Here is a 6231-nt window from a genome sequence, read left to right on the forward strand (position 1 = left end):
ATTCTTTGCCACAGTGAAGTTCACATACCCTATGGTCGCCACGGCGAAGTATTGTTTTGCCGCGGCGAGAATGAACGTCCAGAAAACTCCACAAATTCTAGAATGCATCTTGCCGCTACAAGATTCACTTTTTCGCATCTCATCATAGTGAATGCTGCAGATTAATGAACCTTTTTTTTGTAGTTTTTCATGTAACAACGTGAATCCAAATCGAGTCGGATGCTGGACATCAGCCAACCAACAAATATTCATCAACACATTAATTAATCATTTGATCATTTAAAACATGCAATATACATAAATTTTCCAGATTTAAAAACATTCAATTCATGCAATAACATGTTATCAAACAAATATACATTTTATCAAACATCAATTAAAATACTATAATCATTTACCTGAGGCTCAAATACCATTGTTAGTAATTAATCTCCAGTAGGTAGCGGAAAAATTAAAAATAAATCAAAAACCAATTACTTTCACACCAAGATCTGGGTATTGATTAAAATATTTTCCTGTTAATAAACATATCTATATAAAACAAAATTAATCCATTCAAGGATTAGAACACTTACGTAAGTTTGGAGGCTCCTTCAAATGTCTATGATTTGATTTTGCTTTCGATTCAATATGGAATCGCACGAACGTTGATCCATATGAAGACAATCAGTAGAACCGATAATTGTTTTACTAGGACAATTTGTAGGCTTCAAGAATCAAAGAAAAATTCTTTGATTCACTTTACCAAAAACATGAGAGAGAGAGAGAGAGTGGGGGTGGCTAGGGTTTTTCTTTTAATTCAATTGAATGAATGAAATCTCTTAATTTGTTTTAATTAAGTTTCACTTATATAGTATCACTTAGTTAAAACCCTAATCCCATTGAGAATAGCAATGGATTCACATATTAATCCATCCTTGTAACCAAACACCTTTTTATGGTATTTTAATTTTATATAATTATTATTATTATAATTAAAATCAATTAATATATATATATATATATTAACATTTAATTAATAATAATTCATTTAAATATATTCGAATACATATTTAAATATAATTTCACTAATTTTAATTTTAATATTAAAATTAAATACAGCAACAACCTCGGCAAATTTAATTGCACTGTGAGATTACCAAAATACCTTTTTGTCTTAAAAGATGAAAATACCCCTTTCACAAATTGATTCTTAAAGTATCTTCTAAGTGTGTGACCCATAGGCTTCTTATCATATCGACAATGAGTAGTATCGCGATTAACACCAATTAATCATCTCACTACACACAGACCGAGATTGGCCCCTAGCAAGGCATCATGGCCACCTGATAGATTCGGATTCAGCGAAACAGCTACCTATCAATGATATGGTTACCGTGCAATCAATTCCTTTTATCATATGTTATCTCATCGAGGCCGAGGTGCAGAAATAGTGTCAACCTTAGTTATTCTTGATATCTTTGTATTTAGTTACTAGAATAATGACTGAAATCATAAATTGGACTAAGCAACAACTCAATCCCACTATGGCCACAGATTTGGTGTCATTGCCATTTATTGAATTACGTAGTGAGATAACTTCTCCCATACCCAAGAGTGATAAATCATTTGTTAATCCACTATAGTCTTGGTACACTCCTCAATACAACCAATCACTACCGTATCGATAGCTCTAAATAGAACTACGTTGGGCTAATGTCAAACTACACCAATTGGTGCACAAGGCACTTTGGTAATCTCAAGTCTAAGGATCACATGTACCACCATCTGTTAGAGGATTTATTCTATAAACACTAGGGTTACCATCCATATGGAATCCTCTAGTGGGTTTACCCAGTGAACTTTCCTCTAACAAGCACCTATGCGTTACACCAGGTTGTCGGCAAACAACCTTGACAAGTGAGATCAATCATTGTATTTCGACAAGGTCATTCAGCACTATGATAGCCTTACCGTATTATTTGTGTCCTTGGTTAGAATAATAATGGGGCTACAGACATTTCTAGAATGGCCACCATATGTGATCATAGGGTTCTCACCATCAAGATTTGAAACATTTGATACCCTCATCACGGTTCTACCATCCTAAGGAAATATATTAATACACATAATTATATTTACGTGATGTAGATATGTAACACCCATATCAAGGTACGTAATTTTATTTATGCCCTAATACCCTTAGTTGGATTTCTTTGAAGTTACCTTAGACAAATGTGAAGAAAATTTCTTAAAACTTCATTAGGGGTAAAATGGTCTTTTCACTCCTAATTAGATGAAAAAGTTGGGAGTGAAAGGAAGCAAAATAATGTGAAGAAGATAATAAAAATGAGGGTATTTTGGTAACTGACTAAAGGATATAGATAGGATTTCATAGAAAGTGCAAGGGCAAAATGGGAATACATGCATATAATATTAGATATAAGGTTTCATTAGAAGAAACCCTAACCATATTTCAGCCCTTGTACACACCACCCTCACCCCTTTTTCTCTCAAATTTCTTCACTAAGTTTCAAAGGGAAATCATAGGATTTGGCTTCAATTCTTGTAGTTTTTGAATCCTAAAGCATCAAAAGGTAAGATTCTAACACAAGGAGTGTGATTAAACTTTAAAGTCTTAAAATCTTATGGATTTTATATGATCTAGGTCCAAGAGGAAGAGACTTTTAGCAAAGGGAGGTTTTATCACACATTCAAGGTAAGTAAACCCAATTTTAGCCTTGATTTGAGCAAGACTTGTGTAGAATGATTCTTGCAAGTTTGTATGTGAGAATTGTTGGCTGTTTTTGATGTTGAATGATGTGTTATTTCCAGCCATGAGAAGTAGTGTATGAGTATGTGATGAATTGGTGGAATTATGGAAGAATTAGTGATGGAATTTTGAAGTGTTGAGGATTGTTGAAAACGGCCAGGTTTGATGCTATAGTTAGTGAGTTTTTGCTCAAATTTTGGTGGATTTAGAGCGATATGGAAGTGTAGCCAACTTAGTAGTTGCATGTGCATATGAATTGTTTGATGAAAATCCAAAGAAAAAATGCATGCATGAGTTGGCTAAACCCTATTGAAGAAAGGGTTAGAGAAAGGAAAGAATTGAAGTGGAAAGATTATGTTGGGCTTAATTAAGTGTAAATGTTAGTATTCAAGAGTGCATATTGTTATGCCAAAGTTTAGAATATCACTTGGTCATGTTAGTTCCATGAGAGAAATGGCCCTTAGTGCTTGGTTCTAGTTACTTGAACCTTTACTACTTCTTGAATAGCACATGAAAGTGTTAGAAAAGAATTGCATGTTAAAGTGTTACTTTGATATGGCATTTGTGATAGTAGAGAATGGTAGAAAATGTCATGACATATCATTATGCCATAATGAGTTTTCAAGTTTGTGTATGTAAACTTGGAAAGAATATCAAAGAATGGGATTGATCATGCAGATACTATGCATATGTGATAATCCGAGAATTATACTGTTTTAATTAGGCTTTTTGGCTGGATTTTAGATACTTTTTAGTTCATTTATGCCTGAATTGCTACTTAATTCTATACATTTTATGTTTCAGGCCAAAATGGACATTTTGAGCAAATAATGAGCGAATTAGAGTTTCTGGACCTAGAAGTAAGCGGATCTCAGAATTTGGAAGAGTTCTGAAGCAAAGTGAAGCACTATGAAGCTTGTTCCCATGGGAGAGCATCGAAGATCGAAGATTCAATCGAAGAAGCAAGCGGAAGGCAATTCTGTAATTTCATAATTCTTCATGAAGGTTCGCCGTGGCGAAAAAAGTTAAGCACGAGAGTCCATTTTACCTCGTCACCGGGGCGAAGTTTATGAATTTTAGTTTTCTCCAAAATGCACAATTTTATTTTAGGAAAGTTTTAGGTCTTTTGGGCAAGCTCTATAAGGAAAACCTTACCATTTTGAGGGGGGTCAACTAGTTCATCTGGTTTTCATTGAGTTTTGAATAGATTTGACATTTTTTTTGGGAAAGTGAGAAGATTTGAGATTCAACCTCTTGGATTCTTCAACTAGGGGAGATTTCTTTTCTTTGCTCTTTATTTCAATATGTTGAATGCTACGTTTACTATTTTTCTTGCTGTTTGTGTTGATTTAGTTATGAACTAACCCATTTTCGGTTAGGGTTTTGATGTAACTCGGATTTCTATGGGTTAATCAATTGATTATTATTATTTTCATATTCTATTGCAAAGATTGTGTGGTTATTCTATTTTTATTGATTTTATTTGATGAATATGATGAGATTGAGAAATGAATCATGTTGAGCTTCTTGGGTAATCACCATTGTAGTATTGAATGCTAGAGATAGATTTGAGAATCAATGAAATCAATCTAGGATTCCATTAGCTTAATGAACTTAGATCTATTATTCTTCAAAATGTTGGGTGCGGAAGTTTAATAGGGAAGAGTAGGAATTCATAGCCTGAGAAGGTATGTTTGACAACTTAGAGAATTCGATTTACAATCCATGCATGTGAGTGTGAAAATAGCATAATCCGTAAAATTCATCCATAGAGTCCGAATGAAGTCAAAACCCTAACCTTTTGTTAAATTGATATTACTCTTGTTTTAAATTCTTGCTCTCATTAATTAGTTTTTAATACTTAGTAAGTTTTGTTGTTAGTTTATTCTCTAATCTCCCATTAATCCAAACAATTTAGGTTTCTTTAACTTGAAAATACTTAGATTAGTGCTTAAAAAACAATCCTCATAGGAACGATACTCACACATCACTTTATTACTTTGTGCGACTAGTGCACTTGCTATCATTGCATGTTGTAGTAACAACGCAACAAGTTTTTGGCTCCGTTGTCGGGGATTGAGTTTTGTGTTAACATTGAGTTTTCTTGTGTTAGCTAGATTGGAGTTTATTTTTGTTTAATTGTTTTTAGTTTAATTTTTGGTTGTTCTTTTTAGTTGGTTTGTGATCTCACTTTTTCTCTCTTTTTGTGTAGTTTATGCGAAGAGCAAGACGTCAGCCAGTGGTTCCTGTTGATCCTGAGATTGAAAGAACCACTAGAAGCTTAACAGAGAAAGAAGAGAAAGAGAGGCTATAGTTGAACTAGAGGTCATAGTTATTGAGATGGCATGAAATAGAACATTAAGGGAATTCTCAGTTCCAACAGTTGAAGGTAGTGGGTCGAGCATAACTAGACTAGCGGTACAAGGCAACAACTTCGAGATAAAGCCGGCAATCATCCAGATGATCCAGCAGTCGGTACAGTTTAAAGGAGATTTGAAGGAAGATTCAAATCTACATATTGCCAATTTTTTGGAGATTTGTGATACTTTCAAGTCAAACGGAGTGTCAAATAACGCCATCAGATTGAGACTGTTCCCGTTTTCATTGAGGGATAAGGCAAAGGGATGGTTAATGGCACTACTATCAGGAACAATCACAACATGGAATGATTTAGCACAGAAGTTCCTAACCAAATTCTTTCCTCTAGCAAAATCGGCAAAACTGAGAAATGATATCACATCGTTTCTACAGGAAGAGTCGGAATCATTGTATAAGGCTTGGGAGAGATACAAAGAATTACTGAGGAGGTGTTCACATCATGGGTTGCCAGTTTGGATGCAAGTCCAAACGTTTTATAATGGATTGATGGTGAATGTGCAAACTATGGTAGATGCAGCCTCGGGAGGAGCACTGCAGAATAAGACATTGGAAGAAGCTCATGAGTTGCTTGAAGTTTTAGCAAGTAACAACTATCAAAGGCCTAATGAAAGGTGCAATTGAAAAAATCTATGGGTCTTCATGAAGTTGATGCATACACAGCCATTTCAACATAACTCATAGCACTTTAGAAACAGTTGGGAAGTATGCATGTAAATTCTATTTAAGCTCTTCAACTAATTTGTGAATTTTGTGCAGGTGGTCATATGAGCAGTGAATGCCAAGTGGGGAACACGTTTGCTTTAGTGTCTTCATCATCGGAGCAGGTTAACTACTTGGCAGGAAATCAAAGGCAACCAAACAACCCGTACTCCAACACATATAATCCTGGTTGGAGGAATCATCCGAACTTGTCTTGGGGCAATCAAAACCAACAGAATCAGCAAAACAATCAATGGAACCAAAGAGTATTGCTGAACAACCAAGCAGGGGTGAACAATCAACTAGGAGAGCAAAGAGTGACAAAATTGGAGGACATGTTTGGAAAGTTTATGTAAGAGACCACAGGTTTTATGAATGAGACGAGGACGAATTTCAAAAAT

The 6231-nt window shown here is 34.7% G+C and overlaps 1 non-coding gene across 1 annotated transcript; it reads right to left on the reverse strand.

Moving 5' to 3' along the window:
- Positions 1-5470: 5470 nt before the first annotated feature.
- LOC116144192 lies at positions 5471-5577 on the reverse strand. Its single transcript, XR_004130233.1, has one exon. It is a non-coding gene; the product is annotated as a small nucleolar RNA R71 (small nucleolar RNA).
- Between the last annotated feature and the right edge of the window lie 654 nt (positions 5578-6231).

The sequence above is a fragment of the Pistacia vera genome, unplaced genomic scaffold (assembly GCF_008641045.1).
Source record: "Pistacia vera cultivar Batoury unplaced genomic scaffold, PisVer_v2 Contig1006, whole genome shotgun sequence".
NCBI classification, from domain to species: domain Eukaryota; kingdom Viridiplantae; phylum Streptophyta; class Magnoliopsida; order Sapindales; family Anacardiaceae; genus Pistacia; species Pistacia vera.